The following is a 26768-nucleotide window of genomic DNA, read 5'->3' on the forward strand; positions in this document are numbered from 1 at the left end:
ATTATTATTTACGGGCTCTGGAGAGGAGGGCGGAAGATGCTGAAGGGCACAACAGACGGAACAACATCCGGGTGTGGGCCTCTGGAGGGAGTGGAAGGGGGTAGCATGATAGATTATCTGGAACAGTGGCTCCGAACGGAGGTCGCCCCGGAGGGCCTGATGCCATTTTATACCTTGCAGAGAACTCACAGGGTGCCAGCCTGACCGTTGGCACCTGGAAGACCGCCCAGGCATGTGATGGCCCGCCTACTCGACTATAAGGACAGGGACCTCCTGCTGAATAAAGCACGCTCGGCGGGCCCCTATAGAGTGGATAATAAATGTAAATGTAAATGTAGTATACTTGTAAAGCGCACAGCTGCCCCAGCAACGGGGCGTCCCGGCGCTGTATAACTCTGGGGAACCCGTCCTGGCTTTCCCTGTGGGATGGTCCCTTGCTGGGAGTCCCCAAGGTGGAGCCAGGCATCCCCGGAATTGGTGGGGCCGTTGTGGAGATTAGGCAAGCTAATGCACAGAGTTGCCGAGTGGAACCCCTGATTAGAGTAAGCACCGAAGCGAGAATTATCGAGTCCGCTGACCAAGGTCCACGACCCTGCCGCGTTGGGAATTGAACCCTGGTCCCAGGCTGACTTCTGCTCTCAGGCCTGCCGCCTCTAACCAGTGAGCCACACTACTCCACTAACCCGAGAGAACCTGAGAACCCGGGAATGCAAGCCGAGGTCTTGTCTGCGAGGGAGGGAGTGGCGCGCTGGTGGAGAGGTGGAGAGGTTGCGATGCTTTGACTATAAAGCGTATTTGGTACAGGCCCATGCGGAGAGGGATAGGGATAACAATGTGTTGCTGTTCCCAGACTATACATTTGATGTGCAACGTCATCGTGCCTCGTTTCTGGCAGTCAGGAAGGCCCTCCGAGACAAAGGCATTCAATACTCCCTGATGTTCCAGGCGCACTTGAGGGTGACCCATGATGGTAAGACATTCTTCCATACGGTCCCTGATGAGGCATGGAGCTGGTTGGAAGCCTACCAAGCAGGGACGGGCAAAGCAGGATGTGTTATGGGACGAACAACAGAGGCACCATCACCGCGCCGTGCAAGGCGAACCAGATGACGGCATACCGGGACGCAGAAGCCTTCCACGTTTCAGACGGAGAGGGAAAGGTTGGCCGCATTGCAGATGGTGACAGAGATTTCTCAAGCGAACGCTCCAGCGCTGCAGGGAGCGTTCCTGCAGCGTTCCTGATTACGCCTGGAGGCGTTGGAGGACCCAGTGTTTCGTGCAGAGGTGCATGAGGGAATAGAGCATTATTTCCTCGAGAATGAGGGGACGGCTTAGACCTTGGCTCTTGAGTGGGATGCCTTTAAAGTGGTGGTGCAGGGCTTGTGTATTGCAACAAAGGCGGGAGCGCGGAAAATGCTCTTACAGGATATAGAGAAGGAGGAACTGCACCTTCGTTGGGCGTGGAAAGCCTGCCCTGAGAACCCGGGAATGCAAGCCGAGGTCTTGTCTGCGAGGGAGGGAGTGGCGCGCTGGTGGAGAGGTGGAGAGGTTGCGATGCTTTGACTATAAAGCGTATTTGGTACAGGCCCATGCGGAGAGGGATAGGGATAACAATGTGTTGCTGTTCCCAGACTATACATTTGATGTGCAACGTCATCGTGCCTCGTTTCTGGCAGTCAGGAAGGCCCTCCGAGACAAAGGCATTCAATACTCCCTGATGTTCCAGGCGCACTTGAGGGTGACCCATGATGGTAAGACATTCTTCCATACGGTCCCTGATGAGGCATGGAGCTGGTTGGAAGCCTACCAAGCAGGGACGGGCAAAGCAGGATGTGTTATGGGACGAACAACAGAGGCACCATCACCGCGCCGTGCAAGGCGAACCAGATGACGGCATACCGGGACGCAGAAGCCTTCCACGTTTCAGGCGGAGAGGGAAAGGTTGGCCGCATTGCAGATGGTGACAGAGATTTCTCAAGCGAACGCTCCAGCACTGCAGGGAGCGACTGAATCGGAGAAAGGGTCAGCAGGAACAGATTGTGATGGGACGGATGCGGGAGGTGTTTCTCTGCTGCACATCATGCCGGGGACTGCGGATGAGCTTGCTGATGTCTGACCTTATGCACTGATTCCTGTGATTAGTAAGGGGTCTAGGTCTGTCCTGGTGGTGTTGATCTTGGAGGGGGTAATGGGAGGGGTAGCAGTGTTTCGGATGGCTCCGATGGGAGGGTATACGTACTGTGCAGTTGCCCCCACCTGGGTTTTTTGTTTGGACACTGTGAGGCCACGGACCAGCTCTTCTTGGCGCCAGGCCCCCCCTCTAGTTTCGCTCTCTGAGTGAATCCCTGGTAGCTACTAGAGGGACTGTTAGTGGTTTGTTTGGATGGGTGCTAGCTGTTTAGAGCCTGTTCTGGGGAGGCGTGGCAGGGAGTTTATGAGGGTTGTATTTGGGGTAGTTGGAGCCACCGGTGTGCCCATGCAGGTAGTGCAGTTGTAGAGAAGGGACAGTCAACATATTGGAGACATCCCTGAAATCAAATGCACTACGTGGAATGTGCGGGTGTTATATACGATGTTTAGACGCCATAGGGTCCATGCTTATTTAGTTCATAGAGGGGCGCAGATCGCTTTTCTCCAAGAAACCCATTTGGACCGTGCCAGGCATTACAGCGCAGGGGGAGGGGGCAACTTTTTTACACAACATATTCTGCGTTTGCTAGGGGGGTACTGATTTGGATGAGGGCGAGGGTTCCCTTCCAGCCTATTCAGCAGATAGTGAATCCCGAAGAGAGGTATGTGTCCGTCACAGGAGATGGGAAGGGCGGAACGTGACATTGTGTAGTGTGTACACTCCTAATGTGGAACAGGCGTCCTTCTTTGCTCGACTATCGGGGAAATTAGCACCATTTTTGACTGGTTCAGTGATTTTAGGAGGTGATTTCAATTCTATTACGGATATCGAGATGGATAGGTCACATCTACCGCTGCCCCAGGCACCTGTACATATGCTTTTGAAACTCCGGAGGGATTGGCAAGGTGAGTGGGGGCTAATAGACTCATGGCGTGCGCCACATATGGGGAGCGCGATTATTTTTATTTTTCCGCCCTTCACGACTTGCATGTACGGTTGGACGCATTGTTGTGCTCACTGGAAGTACATGCGCTGGAGCGACATAGTGAGTACCTGGCGAGGACGATATCAGATCATAATCCGCTGCTGTTGGCGTTGTGCTGGTCTCGTGGTAGGTCTGCATTCCCTACCTGCTGATTACGCCTGGAGGCGTTGGAGGACCCAGTGTTTCGTGCAGAGGTGCATGAGGGAATAGATCATTATTTCCTCGAGAATGAGGGGACGGCTTAGACCTTGGCTCTTGAGTGGGATGCCTTTAAAGTGGTGGTGCAGGGCTTGTGTATTGCAACAAAGGCGGGAGCGCGGAAAATGCTCTTACAGGATATAGAGAAGGAGGAACTGCACCTTCGTTGGGCGTGGAAAGCCTGCCCTGAGAACCCGGGAATGCAAGCCGAGGTCTTGTCTGCGAGGGAGGGAGTGGCGCGCTGGTGGAGAGGTGGAGAGGTTGCGATGCTTTGACTATAAAGCGTATTTGGTACAAGCCCATGCGGAGAGGGATAAGGTGGGCTCCCTCCGCCCATCCTGGCTTTTACCTCTCCTGCAGGGCTGCCGGAGTACACCCAGCAGGGGATTAACAGGATGTTTTTGGCATCCTATGCGGACCTGTATGAGAGCAAGCTGCAGGATACAGGCGATGGGTTAGAGGATTTCCTGGCTGAGATATGACTACTGTTGAAAGGGAAATGCTCTTTTCTCCACCTACCCCCGGAAGCTACCCCGCATACAGTAATTCTTTCCAATATCCCACCGCTAGCTCATGGGACTTTCGAACATTGGTCAACCTTAAAAAATAAATCCCTACACTACCCGAATTAAAAAACCGGGTTGGGGGACGCCCTTTTTCAGGAGTTTAAAATGGTTAAGCGCATAGAGTGGGTGGGTCATAGTACCAAGAGCATCCCAGGGGACTGCGTGGTTGTGAGTTTTAGGTCTCCGGGCCTGGTTGGCCATATCCTTGATGTGGCTAGTTATGCTCACTTTGACAAGTCCGCTATTGGTATCCTCCCCCTCGGCTTCTTTTATAAACAACATCATTCTTCTAGACCGAGGGGTATACGAGGATCACAGGAAGTTCCCCTCAGGCCTGATCATGCCATCCAGCTTAGTAACTGATATGATGCCCTTTCAACAATTGAAGAAATAGATTGACTGGGGTCGCTTGAACAGGATGGGTTAGTGAATGGAGACAAGGTGGAGTCAGATGGGGTTACACTGAAACCCGATAACCAAGTGGATAACCGAGTAGACTGTATTGTCCCATCTAACTCACTTCCTCCCGTGGCATTGACGGCCGTTGATCACCAAGTGGTAAAAGCTCATGTAGCTGGTACTTTAGACTCTGTCTCTTGGAAAACCTCTATGCTCATTTCCTCATGGAATATAGCAGGGTTGGAACTCAAGGTCGCTTCATCTGATTGGTCACTTTATATAGAGGGTAGTGATGTATGGGCATTCCAGGAAACTTGGGCATTAGAGCCCGTATTTCATGCCGGTTATCTAAGTTTTACTAAACCAGCAATTAAGAGTCAAAGGGGGAGACCAGTGGGTGGCTTAACGTGTTGGGTAAGGCAGTGCGATGGGATTACAGTAGAGGAAGTTTACCTTGATAGCCCAGACATTCAGGTTATTAGAGTTAAATCACAAAAAGGTCTTGACTTATTATTATTCAATGTCTATGCAAGAGGACGCCCGGGTGGTAGGTGCTCACCGGTAATTAATGCCCTGGAGTCCTTTTTAGCAGATGGGCCACACTATGCTAATATATTAATAGCAGGAGACTTTAATACCTGTTTTGAGCCCCTGGGTACAATAGATGATAGCCTAAGTAATGAGGTGGATGAGCACTGGGGTGAACCCCAACTGGCCATCCTGCCTATCAAGAAATGGTCTGAGGCTGCCCTGCAAGTTAATGGTCTGTGTTTAGAATGGGGACATAGGGCAGTTAACGGTAGGACTTTGTCTGATGCACAGGGGTTGGCGACTTTTGATAATGAGCGCTTCAGAAGCCGCATTGATTACATCCTGGTAAGCGTGGAGTTGTGGACACTGGTTCTGGATATGGTTGTCCAGTGCCGCCCAGAAAGTGACCATAACCCATTGGTTTTAAACTGGGATGACAAGAGCCTCTGTAGCAAACCATTCTTGGAGGACACTATACGCCCCCCCCAAATAGTTGTGGCTAATGACATGCGAAGGGTTCGGTGGGTGAAGGTAGCACTTTATGAAAGTAAACCGCTCTTGGAGGCCACTATACGCCCCTCCCCAAATAGTTGTGGCTAATGACATGCGAAGGGTTCGGTGGGCGAAGGTAGCACTTGATGAAAGTAAAATTCAAGGGATTAGGAACCTAATCTCGGGGTCACTAAGGACCAGATGTAGGTAGGCCAATACCGGTCGGTAACGTCCGAAAATCGGTATTTTCGGCCGTTACCGACCGGTATTGAGCAATTGGGATGTAGGAAAGCGAAATTCGTCATATTCGGTAAATTTACCGAATCGGAAAAATTACAGAATCGGTAAATTTACTGAATCGCAACGGTTTGCGAATGGGTAAATTTACCGAATCGGTAAAAAATACCGATATTTTTCCCAACTTATCTTTTACCGATTCTTGAATACCGAATCGGTAAAATTCGGTATTTAAGAATCGGTAAATGACATTTACCTACATCTGGCCCTAAAAGAGCTAAATGAATGTTGTAACCAAGGGGCCCTTAATGCTAACTTGCCTAAGATCTGTAACAAGTTATTTCTTGGATTAAAGAAGTTCTTTATCAATAGTAAGCAAACTAGGAAGACTATCATTTATAAACCCACTACTTGGTATAATGATTCATGTAGGTCTGCCCATAAGGCCCTAGTTGAAGCTATTTAAAAAAAGGAACTATAGCTCTATTAAACAGTCCAGGATTGTTTACAAATCTACCCTTCACATGGCAAAGAGACTCTGGAATGAGGAGCGCTGGCAGGACCTACTTGCAGCTTGTAAGGGCAGGAATATGACCCAGTTTTGGGAACTGATAAAATGGGGAAATGGGCAAAGGACCAATATTCCCACTAATAACGTTGAACCGCAGCAGTGGGTTGCATATTTTGATTTACAATTTAAGAAGGGGACAAGTAGTGAGATCCCAGTCCAGCTCATATCTCCAGACACAACCCTACTATTTAATACTAAAGAGGTTGTGGTAGTTTTACAGGCCATCCCTAACGGCAAGGCTCCGGGGCCGGATGGGATTCCAGCTGACCTTTTTAAGCAGGAACCTGACCTGTGGATTCCATACATCACAAACCTAATTAATGCAATTGCAGGGGGAGCACCAATTCCAGCATCTTGGTGTGGCGCGGAAATATTAATGTGATCATTCCATGCCGGCCAACTATAGGCCAATAAGTCTTATAGATGCTGTACAAAAAATCATAGCAAGAGTTATACTGGGCAGGATCCAGTCTTGGATGCTCGATGACTACTGTACCTTGAGGAGGTTCAGGTAGATTTGTTGGGGCAGGAGATCACAGTGGGGGAAATACGTTGTGCAATAAAGCACATGGCATGCAAGAAAACTCCAGGGGCAGATGGCCTACCAATTGAATTGTACTTAACATATGTTGATATTCTGGCCCCTAAATTGCTGGTGGCTTATAGAGAAGCCCGGGACCTGGGAAGACTGCCAGTTTTCACTCACAAGGCTATCATTATTCCGCTGTTGAAACTGGGAAGAGACACCTTGTCTAGATTGGCCTACTGCCCATTATCAATGTTAACAACTGATTACAAGATATTGAGCAGGATTCTAGCGCCCCGGCTCCTTCCCTATATGACGCAACTGGTCCATAGTGACCAGGCGGGCTTTATCCTGAAGCGCACCATGGCGACTAATATACAATGCCTCCTCCGGATATTGCTAGCATTTATCCATTTAAGAATGCAGCAAATATTAAAAACTGACTATGATGTACTTTTTGAAGGAAAACACTTTGGAGACCTCCTACAACTAACTCCCGTTAAAGGACAACCTGTATTCAAGAAACTAATACATAATGAAACAAGGAATTCACTGGGAAGTATTAGAAATGTAAACATTTGGGAAAACATTCAGTTCAAAGAGTTAATCCAAAATATGTGCCAAGCATCAGATATGCATTATGCAGATATGTTAAAAGATATAAGAGTGAGAGAAGAGTGAGAGTCCTCACAAAAGAAGGAAAGACAGTATTTCAAACCCGTCACATAAAAAATTGGTTTCCAAGTAATGTTTCAGCTGCTGAAGTAATATACAATTGTGTTAAGGAAGAAAAATCTATTGTTTGTTTGATGCCAACTCTTGAGGAGTGTAGTAAATTCAATGAACAATTACTGTAACTGAAAAAGAAGAGATTGTTGAAGTTAGATCAAATGATAAAATTGAACATCAAGGAGTTACAGTGCTACTAACAGAAAAACTGGAATCAAAATTGGATAGTTTGGAAAAGCCCATGTCGAAAACTGCAAGATTAGAAAACCATTACATGTCTGAAAATGTTTTGTGTAATCTTATGCCATAATTTAAATGTTGAAGAAGGGCTAGTGAATGGTGCAATGGGTAAAGTTATGAAATTTGTGAGTTAAGCAGACAGAAATGATATGGAATGCTTAGCCATACAATTTGATGATATTGCTGTAGTTAAGCAGATTGGTAGATGCGTTGTAGATTTCCTACTTGTGAAATTTTTGTATGGGCAGCAAAAGCAGTTCCCAGTGTCTTTAGTGTATGCAGTAGCTATTCACAAATCGCAAGGTTTAAGTGTAATTACAGGTCTTGTTAATATTGGTAGTAGTGTATTCAAAGAAGGAATGTTATATCTTGTTTTGTTGCGAATTAGAACATTGTCTGGTTTATTTCTGATCTCAATATGCATCTCCTTTAGGCCAATATCCTGTGGTTCAAAAAGCAATTCAATGTCCAAAGTGGAAAATATCAAAAGAGTTTATCAGAGTTGCACATAAAGATGAAAAAGAAGAAAATCCACAAGCAGGAAAGAAAAGAAAACTCGAGCACAATGAGGAAATACAAGGATTTCACTTTGATAATAAATCTGGAGTGAACTTTTATGCAAATATACTGTAAAATGAACTATATAATTTGCTTCATTTTAGAAATTCTATTAAAGAAAAGGCAGATAAAAGAATAACTTCACAACTGTATAGTTTACTTGAGGAATTCAGAAGTGATAGAAGTATTATACATGTTGCTACTGGAGTAAGAAAACTCCCTCATGACTGTAATGGATCAGTAGTGTTCTCTCAAAATCTCCAGCAGGATGCTCAAGAATTTCTAATGGTAATGCTAGGACTATTAGATGACAAATATCTGAGTATCAATTAATTATTTGAGTTAACTTATAAATGGACCCATAACTGTGAAGATTGTGAATTTAAGTCCAGCACTGAAATCAATTCAGAATAATTCCTCTACTTGACATTGCCAGCTGTGCAGTTTGAAGATTTAACTACAAATGCCCAACAAGATATGACCTGTCCAAACTGGAGATCAGATCTTAGGTCAACATTGTCTCTACAGAGGTATGAAAAATATATCATAGTCATGCTACAATGATGCAGAGTGAATATAGCATGTTACATCGCATGCTATTACATCTCTTTACTTTACAATGCGGTTGTTACAACGACCACGTTGTTTGAACATGATGACTTTACAACAGAAGTCATTAGATCGACTTGCTGTAGGGGGCGCGCTGGACTTAGGAATAGTATAATTTACTATTCCAACTCCAGCCTGCGCAACAGTAGGGAAGGTGTTGGAATAGGAAATGACACTGTTCCTTAGGTTAGAGTGCCCCCTACAGCAAGTCGCCCTAATGACTTGCGTTGTAAAGGCATCGTGTTCTAACAATGCGGTCGTTGTAAAGGCCGCATTGTAAAGAAACTGCGATGTAATGACTGCGTTGTAAACGCTGTCTCCCATGCAGAGTGGATGGTACTAAATTAGGAACTGAAATTACAAACTTTAAAGGTGCACAAATTTCCATCTCAAAAATAACTTTCACAACTATAGCAATCATATTTCATGAAGGAGTTAATGTAACCTCTGGACACTACACAATGTATTTAAGATCGACAGGATGAACAGAGTGCAATGACATACAAGTGACATTCAAATCCAGACTACCCAAATCGTAACTGTGGGAGGGATGGGCGGAAACAGAATCTAGGAGGCCTAATGTGGTTCTCAATTTTAACTTATTTGTATTGGACTGTTATAAATTTGAACAAAATTGTAATGTTTGAAGTCTGGTTTCCTCTTCAATACAGTAATGGAAGCTCCTTCTTCTTTTCCTACAGGATGGTCTTCAGGAGATGGATTGTTCTCCAGAAGGCTCAAAGAAACGTGAAATGATAGTAGGTGTCTGGACTTCTTTTCTTTATTTTTTTAGGAGAGTCCTTCAAAACAACTGGAGCAAAACGTGAACAGAACTGGCTCTTGGTGTTTGTGATCATAGTAGGGGAGGAAATAAAAAAAGACTCAAAGGCTAGACTCAATTTAGTCACCCTCATGGGAGAAAATTAACCCACACATAATAACAGAACAAAGGAAATCAGAATCCTTTTGTTAGGCCCCGAAAGGATGGAGCATGCCGCTTTTCTGTTATGGGTTCAGCAAACGTATTTGCTTAACATAAGTTGCCCTTTTTCTTAAAATAAACATTGCATCTTTGCCCAAAAAAAATAAAGAATAATTGTGCCACAGAAAAAAAAACACGATGTTGCTCCTAAAATAAACAATAAAGGTGCCACAAGGCGAACAACAATGGCGCCTCATGCTCCATAGTTTGGTGAGGACTTTCCTACATACCCTATCCCAACTAGTATTTCACAACTTTCATCGCCGCAGTTCCCGGTGCCTCCTTACCCCCCTCTCAATCACTCAGTGCCAATGCCGCAACTCTCCAGAGGTGGCAAGCAGGTCTGTCCGGGGGACGGCACAACTCTTCGCTCTAGTCCTCTGAAGCGTTGTTCTCGGCATCACCGTTCCCGGCTGGAGAGCCTGTTTCCAACTTCTCTTCTTTCCATGACAGGGTTCCTCCTCCTCCCTCCATGACAGCGTCTTCCAGCTTTTTTGGACTTCCTCCTTCTTCCCCACACATGCTCGCCCTTCTCGCAGGCCCTCTTTTTATTTGTCATTTGGGGCATCCGATTGGCTCCCTCGATGGTCGGGTTCACCATTGGCCTACACAAAGGAGTTTGTGGTTACCTTTCTTCTTCCAGCCATGTCATTGCTTCAATTGCAATTCAGGGAGGGCAGCATGAGGTAGGTGCAGGGGTTTGAGACTTGACCTTCCTTCATAGTTGAAAAAACTCATATCTGCTATTTCTAGAAACGAAGTTCTAAGGAGAATCTAGAATGAGAATATGAGGTATTGTTGACATATATATGGATTATGTGTTTCTGAGACATTATTCAGCCTATAGGGGGTATTGTCTACAGCAAGCTGTTAGAAATGAAGGACTCTTTAACTGAGGGAAATGAATTTATAAATATTCGAGGATTACATTGTGTTACTAAAGATAAAAAGCAAATGGAGGTACTATAATACCAGTAGCCTTAAGTTGCATGTGAAAAGTCTCTTCACCACAAAAAAAGTCTCCTTTTCTTTCTGCTACTGTAACTTCTTCATAGTAGTATGAGTTACTTTTTTCATTCAAGGACTAAGAACATATTAGACATCATTTGGCATAACAAGGATGATGTTTACAAAAGGATATGCAAAAATGAAGAGTGCTTCATAATTGTTGGACATTTTGTATCAGATATAAAAATACCAGAAACTGTTTTAATATATATTTGCTTTCATTAAGGTAGTAACTTATTCCAGTATTAAAAAACTTGTAGTGAGTGCAGTGGACAGTATGACATATTTGTAATAATCTACTAAGCACATTTCTTTTTTTACCATCCATTTATTATTTTTTCCTACTGTTTCAGTATGAGTCTTCATACAAAGCACTGTTGAAAGTGAACAAGTATGGAAGCTGAAAACATGAAAAAACTGTAAACCATTTGTCTATGTTGAGTTAAAGGTTTGCTTTAAAAAATATTGTATGTTTTTTGTTTGCCTAATGTTCAAAATGAAATTCTCATACAATTTTCTCTGTTTCTATTTTTAGACAGTGGTTGGAGGTTGAGATATATTACGTGTGTCAAATCACTAATCTAGTGATGGATTCATTGAGTTACTATTCCGGTACTAATCCCATCTCCCAGGTACTCCCAGACACTATATATGCACTCCTCTATTAACTGAGGCACTACCCATGCACTCATCCACTCACCCAGGCACTGTTCCTGCACTCATCCAATCAATTAGGCAGTATCCATGCATTCACCCAATCACTCAGGCTCTATCCGTGCGCTCGCCCATCATCAAGCCACTACCCTTGTATTCATCCAATGACGCAGGCTCTACCCATGCATTCTTCCAATCACCTAGGTGCTACACTTGCACTTATCCCATCACCTATGCGCTAGCCACACACTCAAACAATCAACCAGGCACTGCCCATGCACCAATCCAACAACCAAGCAGTACCCATGCACTCATCCATTCACTCAAGCACAATCTATGCCCTCTCACAATCACCTAGGCACTATCAATGCACTCATCCAATCACCCAGACACTACCCTTGCACTCATCTATTCACTATGGCACTACACATGCAGTCATCTACTAATACCCAGGCACTAGTCATGCACTCACCCAATCAACCAGGCAGTACCCATGTACTCACCCAGTAACCAAGCCACTACCCTTACACTCATCAAATGGCCCAGGTTCTAACCTTGCACTCATCCAATCACACAGGTGCTACTCTTGTACTCATCCAAACAGTACCCATGTACTAATCCAATCACCCAGAAGTACCCATCACTATCTATGCACTCATCCATTCCCCCCATATACTACCCTTTCACTCATCTATTCACTGAGGCACTACCATGCACCTTATCCACTCACCAAGGCACAACTCATGCACTCATCCAATCACCCAGGCAGTACACAAGCACTCATCCAACCACCCAAGGACTATCCATGCACTCACTCAATCACGCAGGCAGTATGCATGCATTCACCAAATCACACAGGCACTATCTATGCACTCATCCAATCACCAAGGCACTACATTTGCACTCATCCAATGACCCAGGCACTACGCTTGCACTCATCCACTGACCCAGGTGCTACTCTTGCACTCATCCAGTCACCTATGTGCTACTCACTCACACACTCATACAAACAACTAGGCCCTACACATGCACTAATCCAATCACCCAAGCAGTAAGCATGCACTCATTAATTTACTCAGGCACTATCTATGCACTCTCACAATCACCTAGGCTCTATCCATAGACTCATCCAATCACCCAAATACTACCCTTGCACTCATCCATATACTGAGGCACTACCCATCCACTCAAAGGCTTCTGCACACCCACTTTTAGATGCCATTATACGGGTCAGCGCTCTAGTCACTGGACCTCATCTGGCTTCTTAAGAGCCTGATGACACAACCTTGCAGCATTAACTGAAGCTGCCACAAGTCATGTTGGCGCATTGGGGAGCTCAGCTACCTTGCTACAATTTTTAAATATTGAACTTAAATCCGAACTCATTTTAATATTGTATCGGATCTGTTTTTAAAATATTGTTCTTACCTGTGGTTTTAATGTGCTGTAGTTAACGGAGCTGGGTATAGCTGTGGGGGGCAAGCCGGTAATGTTTTACAGCTTCTGCACATGCACTCGCACTTTTAGCCGCCATTATTCGGGTCAGCGCTCTAGTCGCTGGACCTGCTAAGGGTGCCACTGGCATGCCGAAGGGCGCCAAAGGCAAGCCCATCAGTGCCCGTCCACATCCGGAAGGGCTAGGGGCCACAACCCCTGCCCTTTCTTCATCAGATAAGCACTGTTATAGCACAGAGCAGTTTAGACAGTTAAACTCAGGATCAAACTGTCTCCATGTTTTTATTATATTACAGATCCTTGCCTAAACTTACTGCTGAGCTGTTCGTCCTGCTAATGGATGAAAGCTCTGTTGTTTTTTTCCTCACTCAAACCTGGCTGAACGCGAGCTCAGAACCCAACATCGTCCAAGCCCTCCCCCCTTACTATGTAATACAGATGTTGGACAGGGGGACTGGTAAAGAGGGTGGCATTGCCATCATCTATAAAAGCCATCTCAATTGTTGGATTTTTGAGAGCCCTTTACCTAACTGTGAAAACATCCGTTTCTCAATGGGATTTACACCTACACTCCCCCTTTCGGGCATCCTAATTTATCGTCCCCTTGGATCTTCTGCAAATCACTACTTGAAATGGTCCCCAAATTCTCTAGCACCGCCTCGAATTTCACTATTCTGGGCGATTTTAATGTCCATTTCGATGATTTTGCGTCGAAGGCTGCATCCGAGCTGTCCTTGGACCTCACAAGCCTATCAGCTCACACAGAAGGTGCTACATGTAACACATTCAAAAGGGCACCTGCTAGACCCCATTTTCCCCAATCTTGAGGAGTTACTCTGTCAGAAACCGACCCTGATTCCTTGGTCGGACTATTTTCTGATCCCATTCCATTGGTCTCCTACCCATGCTACCCCTCAACTCACCCTATGCAAATTATGTCCTGACGCTGGCCAAACCTTTCCTTACAAAAGTGGGTGTTGGCACTGGAAAATTCAAAGCCGCTCCCTGACATCAATCTGGTTGTGGCTAATGAGAGATTTAACAACTGGATTGAGGGGACATTAGACCAGGTCCTTCCGAAGAAAATCACCCAGTCACAAAAAGGGCCTAATAGAATGACCTGGTACACCCCTAACAAGAAAAAGGAATATAGGGAGGCTATTAAAATGTACACGCTCGAAATAAAAAAAGTCCGGGCCCCTTATTTCGAGGAAGAAATCTCCTTGGCAGCCAACTCACCCCGCGAAACATTTCGAATTGCACAGAAATTACTGAAAGCTCCCTCTCCCCCGACACACCCATAGCTACCGACCAACATTCCAATAAACTTGCAGATTACTTTTATAACAAAATTCAAATGATATACGGATCTTTTGCTTTGACCGACAGTCATACCACTTCTCATTCTGAGGAGTCTTACTCATGGAGTAAGGAACACTCTCTAAAGGCCATTTCCTTAATGGACTGTGAATCACTTCAGACTACCTCTGTACTAGCTAAGAGTGGGTCGCCTGGAGACCCTGCCCAGCCTAAGATTTTGAATCAGGTGGTTCAGGTTGTATGTTTTACAACAAATTCCCTAACCACGACTTCCCTAACAACGAGGACTTAACCACGACCTCGTCTAAACCACAATTATTTTTCCCACGCATTCCTTTACCGCGAATTTTCATTGTAAAGGAATGCGTTTTAAAAAAATGCTTTCCAACTAGTACCCCGATACCCCCACACCTTAAATACTAATTCCCCCCACTCTAAAAATATACACGATCACCCACACACAAGCTATGCTTGCACCTACTGTAATCGTGACACGCAATGCTACATTGCCTGTGTGGTCTAGTGCATGGCTTGTCACTAGGTCAACCTACCACATCATCACCTCTCCTACTTCCTGTTGTCTGAGTAGTTGTTAACAAATTGCCTCCTGGTCCGGGTGCCACGCGCAGCAAGTAATCTGCATTTTTTAAATGTATGCATTACTTAGTGGAGCGCAGCACTTTGCACTTTCCAGAAGTGTGGGGGGCTGCTGTTCAACCATATTATTAATGAAACAATGTACCACTGAGTGAATAAGCTGAATGCCCCTCCACTTTTTTTTTCCTTAAAGAATATCCATTTTTCTATTGTTTTCGCAGCGCTTGAAGGTGCATGTGAAAATTAGAGTTATCGCATCTCTAATACTGTGATGGATGCTTAACTCGTTTACTCACTCTGCTGCAGTTTTAGCAGTTCAGAACCACACTAGTGTTTTGATTCATGTTTAAACAACATTCTCGAGTTTGTAACTTTAAAGAAAATGGAAAAGTGGGGAGGGTATATTAGCTTACATCCAAAGCTGCCCTCTTTGGAACTTTAAAACCAAGTTCAAGGCCCGGCACCATCCTCTGATTCTTGAGAATGCACTTCATTTTGCGTGCTTGACTACTTATTCGGAACTTATAGTTCATGCAGAATGCAAGCCTGCCATCTAGTGGTCATTTTTTTCTCCATGTTTCTTGATCACAGAAGACAAAAGCATCTATTAAGCATCGTTGTTAGGTAAATTTGTGGTTTAGGAAAGTCGTTGTTAACATTTGTCGTTGTTTGGACTTCATTGTTCAGGTAAGTCGTAATTTAAACTTCTTTGTTAAGGATGTCCAGTCATTCTGGGTTTGATCAACTCCTCAATATCCGCTGGTGTGGTCCCCCTCTATGGAAAAAAGCCATGGTCAAATACCTCTTGAAAAAACCTAGCCTGGACCCAGACTGTTGAGAGAGCGCAAACTGATATAAATGTATGAGTACATCACACTTACCTATAGTAAGCACAAGTCATGATGAGAAATGCCATGAGTGCTAATAGTATCTGAAATTATATTCTAAATGTATAGCTAATATAGAGATTTAAGTAGAAGTGGAACTAATACAGAAATGTGTGACATTATATGATTTTATTAGACGTGATTATTTTGAATCTATGTCGTGTAGCTGTTAACATATAAGATGGTCTGTGGTAAAACGCAGAACGTGGTAGGCCTCAGGGCCAGAGTTGGAGCTAAAAGGGAAGGTGTTTCTTTTCACGACACAGATTGTTTAACGTTTTTGGTCATTGCATTAATGGGCCATGATTTAGAGTAATGTTTTCTAAATAATAGAATAAGAGTTTAACATGCTTTAATTAAATGAAGAAATTGAATGCTATAATCATAATGTGAAATATTGTAGGCCTGAAATGTTTTAGCATTGATTTACACGTACATGTCTGGGCTGAGAAATGTTGCAAGCCTTTTTAGAAGTCTATGAGAGTTGGGTTCTTGGCGGCAGATATCTGTCTGCAACAGGAAAGGGGGGATCCAATTATAAGTGAATGAATAGAGGTCTGTTCAGTAGACGGCCCAGACATGGAGGAGGGTTCTGGAATGTTTAAGGGGTATCAGCGGGCCGGAGAAGAGACTGAGAAGCAAGGTCAACTCTAACGTCTGAGGCCCAATACAAAGCATCATGGAAAAAGCCTGAAGTTGCACCACGTGAGAGGCGTTTCGCAAGGGGCGTCTCAAATGTTGTTGACTGTTTTGTATTAGGGACAGCACCCCTGGGTGGAGTTAGAGCAGAGACCTGAGGACCCTTTAGAGAGCGGATGGGTAGGCAGTGAGGGGTCATGACTGGAGAACTTTAGGTTTTCACCAAGAGACTTAGAGTGGGTGACTTCCCTTGGGGGTCATTCATTGCTGACACCTTTGTTAGGTTGGGATTTGGTTAAGTAGGGATACCATCTAGAACAGGGTAGGGACGCCTAACCTGTGTTTGTTTTCCTCCAACCTAAATGAAGGAGAGATATGCGTCTATGCTGATAGCTTTGCTATTTTTAGAACTTGTGTTAGTGATTTCTGTTGCTCGTCTGAGGGCTTTTCGAGAGCACATGTATGTAATTGGACCTGTGTATCTCGTGAATCTCATTCTGAGATGCTTGTATTTGCAGCTCATTATATCTTTACAATAAACTTTTGAAACCTAGAAGTTGTCCGTGATCTTTGAGAGTAGAGTCCTTTCTTGGGTGAACTAATTTGCAGATAGGTGTACTGTTTCCTTCCAAGACAGGCAATAAAGGTTCAGTCGACCAGATCGAGGTTTGGATCAATAGATATAAGGTATCGATCAAAATCTCGCCCTTTCAGTTGGTAGCTATAGAGGATGGTTGCCTTCTTGAGGACGGTGACCTAGGCCAGGTTAGCTTACCCCAAGGCCCCTAGAAATCGATGATCGGAAGAACAGCCCGCAGATGAAGATCCGGATGACGTGAGACAGAAAAAGCAGCAGTATCAGAGAGAGTGAGTATAAAGGGTTATGCGTGTTAGATTGCGGTGTTTTGTATTGTATCTATGTTGTAATGTCTGGCGGAGTTGAATGTCTGTAGAGTGACTGTGGAACAGGTTGTGAGCGCGCGCAACCGGTGGAAATCTTAAGTTCAAGGAGAGCTTAAGTGGTTCGGGTGTATCGGACACCCAGAGTAATTGTCAACTAGTGTGAAGGGGGTCATGAGGTACCATTGATCACCCGAGAGACCGAGATAGGGGGAACGTAAGAGTGAGTGCGTGAGTAACGGACGCTGGTCGGAAGTTACTGTGTGTGTAAGTAACCTATCAGAAAGACGATAGACATCTCGTCAGTTGTGTTGACAATTACAGATAGACTGTGGACGTACAGTCGAGAGAAGTGACCGCTTGGTCGGAAGTAGTCATTTTTCAGTGTATGAATGGGACGCATGCATAACCGGGAGACGAGTTGAGAAAGGAGGGGTGCTGCTGCGAAGCGGAGAAAAGAGACGTCAGGTGGTGTCGCGCAGTGATTGGCTGACCGGAGAAAGACCGCGCTGTGATAGGCCAGCTAGCGAACACGTCATACAGGGTCGCGACGTGATTGGCCGACAGGAGAAAAACCGCGCTGTGATAGGCCAAGCAAAAAAAGCCGCGACAGGATTGGTGGATTGTCATCAGGAAGTAAACAGAGTAGCGAGGCTGGATTTTGTGCGCATAATTATGAAGTGTTTTAAATGGTTGAAAGCGCTGTTTAAGAAAGAGAGGAGAGGATCGTATGAAGGGGAAGAAGCCCCGCCGGAGGGTACGCCAGCTCGTTATATGGCAGTAAATGTTGGGTTGCATACGATCCTTTGGATATCAGAGTGGAGTAAGATTACTGAAGGAAACGAGGAACTGACGTTCCCGAAGTACGGGACGTTCAGATTAGAGGTGTTACATCGATTGAAATCAGTCATGACCTCAAAGAGACCCTTGCCTAGACCAACCCAGTTTGAAGCCCTTGAGGCATGGCTTAGGGCAGCGCATGAAAGGAATATGAACAGACGACAAGAAAGGGTGAAACGCTCGGTAAGGGCAGTACAGGATGCCAGGTGGGATGCGGATGCTAAAAGATGGAGAGTGCATAATTTGGAAATAAATAAACTGTACCCAGTGTTAGAGGCGCCAGTAAATAAAAGCCCCCTAGAAGAAGATGATGAGAGCGAAACAGAGGACAGCCTGATAAACAGATTACTGACAGACAGGCCACCCCCGTATAATAGAGCAGGGGGAGAGGTCGAGAATACTGAAGGAGAAAAGGGGGGCAATGCAGGAGAGCATAGACCGCTTCCCAGTTCAGAGTGGGATCCTGAGCCAAAGAAAGAGTTGCTCCAGCCTAGTCAGGTGCAACAGGTGGTCGGTAGGTTTGTGGTACAAAGAGCGCCGGAAACGGAAAGCGCCACATCCTACCCATTACCAGATGCACTACAGGTACCTGTTACCATAGGTCCTATAATATCGATATATGACCAAGAGAGAGCAAAAGGGGAAGAACGGAAACGGAAAGACAGAGAAAGAGCAGAGCAGGCAAGGAGGAACGATACCACTAATTCCCCAAGTCAGATGCCAATACCCAGAGAGTGGAGTACCCCGATGCACACAGCAGGGGACCCAGGAGGAGATCCTGGGGGCCCTAGATGGCCAAAGGATCTGAGGGGATCTGGACGAAAATCCTTTCAAGAGCTAAATGAGTACATGAAGCAGTGGGATGAGGCAGTGAAGGCTCAAAAGTGCATCAATGCTGCAGAAGCAGAAAGGGAAAGTCAGGACAGCAGAGCACGAACTCACTGCGGGGCTGGGGAGAGTAGCCCGGAGTGGGACTGTAGAGGGAGTAGGGGAGTCACCCATTGGGCCCGAAATGGAGGTAGAACAGACCTGGAAAACGGGGGCCCCGGGAGTGAAGGGGTGGCGTGCCCAATACTCAGTGAAGGGGAGAGGAGAGCGCAAGAGTACAGGAACAGCTTTAAGTGTCCACACTGTGTCCCTGGCACCAGAGAACAGAATGGGAGTTGTGAGAGGTCGCACCATAGTCCCTGTGATGACAGAAATGAGCGCAGCCCAGGGAATATGGGGAACCAGGAAGGATCGTATCGGATACTGAGCGATACGAGGCAAAGGGAGTGTAGCGACCAGAGGGAAAATAACGGAGAGATGAGCGGTGAGAGGAGAGGAGAAGAAGAGAGTGGGCAGAGAGAGAGTAGGGATAAAAGGCCCGTGTTCCATCACCTTCCAAGATTGGATGGCCGAGCATGGGACCTGGAGAGATGGGAGCAAGGGAGGCCACCCATTAATTCTCCTGAGCCCAAACGCAGAGCTCGAAGTTGGGATGGTAGGGAGACCAGGGAGCCCCCTTCAAAAGACATATTGCGAGCTGAGATAAAAGCCAAGAGACTTGATGTCTCCAGCTTAAGGTCAGATCTGGATGACATGGTAGATGGTACCCTGCCTTTAGAAAGAATGGAAATGTATGAACAGGATGAAATACTGTATATGGCAAAGGACATCACACGAAAGGCGAGAGCAGTCCATGAGAAGTTAGTCGAACTAGCAGGCAAATATATGGTGGACTTGTCAAGAACCAAAGCATTACAGGGTAACCACAGGCTACATTACTCAGATCGAGATCTAGATGAGAGGAGAACGATTGGGCTGAAAACACACATAAGGGAATTGATTACTGGAATAAGGACATGGAGGGCACTAGATAAATGGGAAGAGAGGTGGTCCAAGAAAGGGACCGGCAGAAGAAGCATGATTGGTATAACACCAGGACAGCAGGGAATAGAAGCTTACCCTTTGCGTGAAGTTGCCAATGGGAGCTATGTACATGTCCCTTGGAGTAGGGGAGATTTAGCTGCTTTTACCACATCTTTCCCCAAGTTACGAGAGAGCCCCGTGGAGTGGTACAAGCAGGTCGAGAGGTTTGTAAAGATCTCAAAAGTCCTATGGATAGATCTGAACACGCTGTTTGACATTGTAGTACCAGGAGATCTGTGGACAGCATGCAAGGTTAGCGCTGAGTGGCCCACAACGGAGCCAGAGAGAGATGCTAGGACTAATGGGCCGTCCGAGATCGTGATGGCAAAATTCGAGAGAGTGATGACTTGGCTGAAAGAAAAAGTGCCAATGCAAGACATAGATTGGGTCAGAATAGACAGAACGAGACAGGAACCCAAAGAGACAGTCCATGAATATTACGAGAGATTGCTGAAGGCGTTTAAACAGTATAGCGGCTTGGATGTAATGGATCCAAAGGACATAGGGCAATTCGTGTCCAAGTTCGTCCTGGGACTGAGACCGGATATTAGTTTAATGATTCAGCAACACTCGATTTGTTGGCAAAGTAGACCCCTAGATGAAATACTGAGATATGCCAGGTACTGCTGTGATGAGGTAGACTCCAAGGCTAAGAAACTAAAAGAGAAGCTGATGGTGGTACAATTGCAGGCAGCAGGAAAGGGGGGACCGCAACAACAGCAGCAAGGGACAGGTACAGGAGGTAAGAAGCAGTACAGTCAGAACAAGGGTAATGAGGAGAGTACTACCTTCAGACCCAGAGTAGACATAGCTACCTTGAAGAAAACGACTAGGTGCCACCAGTGCAACGAGTTGGGGCATTGGAAACGCGAGTGCCCTTACAATGTAGAGATCGGAGAGCAAGAGATAGAGGAGGAAGAGGTCCAGAGCGCACCTATGAGAGGGGCGACGCCATACCAAGGAAAGGTGCTCAAAGGGGGGGGGGCTCCTCCCCGAGCCCAGTTCCCGCAACCTCCTCGAGTAGGGAGTATGGGTAAGACCTATAGACAAATGCCCCTGTTTGTGGAAGGTGAAGAGTGCTATTATGTGGACCCATTAACCGGACAGAGAGTGGAAAGAGAAGACTGCACCCTTGGGGCAGCCTTAGAGGTAGATCAGAGGGGACCCTATGTTGAAGCAGAAGTAGCAGGGTGCCCTACGACATTTCTGGTGGACACAGGAGCCACTAGATCCACGATCAGATCAGCTGCAGTTCCAGACCTGCCCATGTCTGGAGAGACCATACAGGTGGTAGGGGTCGCAAACAGGAGAATAACCAGCCAATTGACAGAACCGGTACAGGTGAAAATAGGGAAGTACAGCGATGAGCACCAATTTGTAGTTTGCGATTCAAGCCCTGTGTGTCTGCTAGGAAGAGACCTGTTGTGCAAATTGAATTGTACTATATATTGTACACCCCAGGGAGTGGAGGTATTGACTAATGATGATGATGCAGATTTCAAAGTTGCAAACTCAAGAATATGTGTGGAGCTGTACCCTACTTTGACAGTAGACGAGCTTCCCTGGGATTTGAGAGAGACAGTGGCATCAGAGGTATGGGATTTCACTGGGGAAGAGATTGGATTGGTCAAAGGGGTGGACCCAGTGAAAATTGTAGTGAAACCGCATGCTGAGTTCCCAAGAACACCCCAGTATAAATTGACTCCAGAAACGATTGCAGGCATAAAACCCGTGATCGAGTCCATGATTAAACAGGGAATACTGAAAGAAATCGTGGGTAGTCCATGTAACTCCCCGATTATGGGTCTGCAGAAACCAAATGGGAAATTTCGGATAGTGCAGGACCTTCGAAAGATTAATAACATAGTCGTTTCATGTTGTCCAGTGGTACCGAATCCATCAGTGATACTGTTTCAGATTCCATTCCAAGCTGAGTGGTTCACTGTGATAGATCTTTGTCAGGCTTTCTTTTCGATCCCTTTGGACGAAGATAGCCATTTTCTTTTCGCATTTAAGCTGGAAAATCGCGTCCTAACATGGTGTCGTATCCCTCAGGGGTATACAGAGAGTCCATCGATCTTTAACCAGCTTCTGAAGAAAAATCTTGAAAGTCTAGTGCTGCCCCAGAAGTCAGTTCTGGTCCAGTACATAGACGACCTCCTTGTGGCGTCAGAAACAGAAGAAGCTTGCAGGGAAGATTCCATTGCTTTGTTAAATCACCTAGCTGCCAATGGGCACAAGGTGTCCCCGGGAAAATTGCAGTACTGCCTGACAGAGGTGCAGTACTTGGGACACAGAATTGAGAAAGGCAAACGAAAAGTGTCACCAGACAGGATAGAGGCGATCATGAAAATGAACGCGCCTCAGACACAGAGAGAGGTCAGGATGTTCCTAGGGATGGTGGGTTATTGCCGACAGTGGATCGTGAACTTTTCACTGAAAGCAAAGCCCTTGCAAAAACTGACGCACAAAGAGGTGAGTGATCCGGTACCATGGGACAAAGACTGTTTGATGGCATTCTTACAGCTGAGAGAGGACCTGTGTCGTGCTCCGGCATTGGGAATGCCTGATTACAATAAACAATTCTTTCTTTACTGTTGTGAGAGAGAAGGTTGTGCGTTGTCTGTGTTGGTCCAAATCCATGGGAATGCCCGTAGACCAGTTGCTTATTTTTCAGCTACTTTAGACCCAGTAGCCGCAGCGTTGCCCGGATGTCTCAAATCCGTTGCTGCAACGGGTGTCAGCATTGAGAGATGTGAAAATATCGTTATGGGGCACCCGTTAGAGGTGTGCGTGCCACATTCTGTTGAACTGTTGATGACCAGGACCAAAACACAGCATCTGACCAATAGCAGGCTCACGCGCTATGAGCAAGTTATTCTTGCTGCAGAGAACGTGACCCTCAAGAGATGCTCTGTTTTGAACCCTGCTACCTTAATGCCACTTCCAAATGATATTGATGATGATGATGAATATACAGACCATGACTGTCTCGATGTGACTGAACTATGCACCAAACCCAGACCCGACATCGTAGATGAGCCACTGACCGACCCAGACGAAGTTTTCTTTGTCGATGGCTCATGTGTAAGAGACGAAGTTGGGCAGTTGAGAGCAGCTTATGCTGTTTGTACAATTGAAGGAGTTGTGGAAGCTGGGTGCCTGGAAGGAGTACACTCCGCTCAGGTAGCCGAGATTATTGCCCTAACACGTGCTTGCTTAGCAGGCAATCAAATTCGAGTCACCATCTACACCGACAGCCAATACGGGTTTGGGGTAGTTCATGATTACGGGCAGTTATGGTCTCAAAGAGGGTTCATGACTTCTTCAGGCTCTCCCATTCGCAATGGAGAGTTTGTGCGCTTGTTGTTAGAAGCATTGCAATGTCCAGCAAGTATCGCAGTTGTAAAGTGCATCGCACATACCAAAAATGAGGACTTTGTTTCGAAAGGCAATAGATATGCTGATGAAGTTGCGCGGTATTGCGCAGAACAAGGTTACTCTTTCACAGAGGTGGATGTGGGTGGAATAAATGTGAGAACTGAATTAGCCATGATACTGGAAACTGTTGATACTTGGGATGAACTGTCAACCATGCAAGAAAATGCTCCTGATTCAGAAAAGGAAACATGGGTAAAGGCAGGATGTGTAGTGGGTGAGACTCATTTTTGGGTCTCAGCAGACGGCAGAGCAGTGTTGCCCAACGAGATGGTGAGTCCAATGGCTAGACTCATACATGGTCCCGTACACTTAGGGAGAGATGCTATGCTGAGAGTGTTTAGACAGACTTGGTACAATCCTAAGTTTAGAATAGCAGCAGAAGCAGTGTGCCAGCGTTGTGTGACCTGCCAGCAGCTGAATGTAGGGAAAAGAACACCAGTTGCACTAAGTCACATAGGAAGGTCTGGAGGTCCATTCAACAGAATGCAGATAGATTTCATTGAAATGCCAAGATGCAACCGCCTCCGCTATGTCTTGGTGGTTGTTTGTGTGTTCTCCAGATGGGTTGAGGCATACCCTACACGTAGGTGCGACACCCTCACAGTGGCTAAGTTACTGCTTAGAGAACTTATCCCTCGGTTCGGGGTGCCGGCCTTTTTGGAATCAGATAGGGGAACACATTTTAACAGCGAGCTTGTGAAGATGATTTGTGTTGCACTGAATATCGACCAAAAGCTCCATTGCAGTTACCGACCAGAAGCCTCAGGAATTGTGGAACAAATTAATGGCACGATCAAGTCCAGAATAGCGAAAGTTTGCTCCTCAACGACCCTGAGTTGGCCTGACGCCCTGCCATTGGTACTCATGAGCCTTCGTAGTACCCCAGACAGAAGAACAGGGTTGTCACCACATGAGGTGTTAATGGGGAGAGCAATGAGACTGCCATCTATTCCAGCTACTGCACTGTTAAATATCACAGATGATATGATCCTGGACTATTGTAAGGGGCTGTCTGACGCCATGCGTTCTGTGTCCCTTCAGGTGCAGGCTGCAGAGGTTCCAGCGTGCCAGGGCCCTTGCCATGACCTGTATCCGGGGGACTGGGTCCTGGTGAAGAAACATGTGAGAAGAAGCTGCTTGGATATTCGTTGGCGTGGGCCCTACCAGGTCATCCTGATCACAAGTACAGCTGTAAAGGTGGGAGGCCTGCCCAACTGGATACACGCGTCGCATACGAAAAGGGTTCCAGCACCTCTGGAAACAGCTCCTCTCTCGGATGGACGTCCAGCTGAGGACCAAGAAGCCATAGAGGGGGCTAGCCAAGCTGTAGAGGTGCCAGTGGAAGCAGGGAACGAGTCTGACCAAGCTGAGGACGGTCAGTACAACAGCGAAACAGAAGACGCTACAGAAGGAGAAGACAGCTGGGAGTACGAGTCTGACCCTGACAGGTCTGAAAGAGAGCGAGAACAGACCAGAAGGAGAAGGAGTAGAAGGGCACGTGGAGAAGCAAATTGGCCGCAAAGAAGAAGTTCTAGCCTGAGGTCAACTCCAGAAGCAACCCTTCCTCCGATATCAGAAGACTCAGACCCAGAAGAAGGTGCTCAGGGCGCTGAAGCACCAGACCGAAGGAGGTCAAGAAGAGTGCGTGTGCCTAACAGAAGATACTCCACACCTGAGTGGACATATCTGGCGACAAATGTCTGTGAAACCGGAGACAGGGAGGATCCGAGCGGTGGTGGTGTCCAGTTCTGAGCCCATTATCACCGTGGAAATACAACTGTTGGTACCCGGTGTCGAACAAGAAGGGTCACTAACATTCGTGCTCCCCAGACCTCCCCGCCTCAGCAAGTTAAAACACATGTTTCTTACAGAATTGAAATTCCCCGACTTTGGTACCACGATAACAGCACATGAAGAGCATACTCTTCGCATGGAAATATTGAACTATGCTATTGAAGCTGCAACCACAAATCTAATAGTCGATTGTTAAAGGACTTTGTAAATAAAGCAAGCAGAAGAAAAGAAGATTACCTAGCGCCCAGGAAGCAGAGAATTTTAGGGAACCCCTTGAGTGGATGGAGAAGGGCTAGGGTTGTCTTTTTGAACTGTGAAAGGACTTTTTTGCGAAAAAGGCTGTCAGCCTCCAGCTGTGTGGATTCTAAAGACAAAAAAAAAAAGGATTGAAAGAGACTGTAAAGGAACGAAAGGAAAAGAACTTTTTTTGCAAAGAGAAAGGGAAAGCTAGATTGTCTGACGAAATGGAGGCCGGCACCCCGAACCGCAGAGCTAAATGTATAATAGGTACACTAATAGTAGGAGTGATAATATTAATAGCTTTAGTGGTAACAATTTCTTATGTAAAGGGACATGAGGAAGACGTAAAGGTAACTGATGCGAATTCTGTAGTAACACTTACACCCACTGTTGCAGGTGAGAAAAGGGAAAACACTCAAGAGAAAGCGTTATTGGCTGCAGAAGCCCGCAGGTTACATGTGGACGAGTCCCAAGGAGACTTTAGGTCAAATGCTTATGCTAAACTTTTGTATGAATACGTGGATGCCATGGAGGTTAAGGATTGCTACGTCTGCATGCAGTTGCCTGCGTCTGTAGATGAAGGAATTCGATATCATCACCTCCCTCTGACATATGGCATTACATGTAGCTTATTGCTTAGTATATTTTATGAGAGAGATAGTTTTGAATACTATTTCTCCAATTATGATTCTGTGTTGCCAGAAGTCCCGAATTATAAGCAGATGAATAAATGGGATTACTGGAAGAGTGAAGACAGATTGGCCAAGTTCTTCATTCCTTGGATTACCTTAGATACTTCACATGCCCGTAGAAATAATCTGACATGCAAGGTGTCAGAAGTCGAGAAAAAGTTCATAGGGCAGGTGGATGATCGTTACAGGAGACAAAAGATTTTGAAAAAATCAGGACAAGGGAAATTAGATTGGACCGAGGAAGAGAAGTCACACAAGAGAAAGGGTAGTAGTGGTCCAATAGCTTTAGATAAAGCGCAGAGAGGAAAGTTATGTCTTCACCGAGCCAAAACGTATTATGAAAATGTATACGTGGGTGAAGTTGACTGTGAACATGCTTTTAATTTAGAGTACTACACTAAGGATTTCCTGAAGGGAATGCAAGTGATTCCAAATGTGTATTTTGTATGTGGAAGAAATGCTTACGTGAGACTACCTGACAACTGGTATGGATCATGTTACTTGGCAATTGTCTTCCCCAAAATATATCATGCACAAGACTTATTGATCATTGAGGGCCAGACATCATCGAGGGGAAGGAGAGATTTAGGCGATGCAGAAATGGTTGGAGATGTCTTTGGAGCTATGTTCCCTCTT

The sequence above is a fragment of the Lissotriton helveticus genome, chromosome 2_1 (genome assembly GCF_964261635.1).
Source record: "Lissotriton helveticus chromosome 2_1, aLisHel1.1, whole genome shotgun sequence".
Lineage (NCBI taxonomy): Eukaryota > Metazoa > Chordata > Amphibia > Caudata > Salamandridae > Lissotriton > Lissotriton helveticus.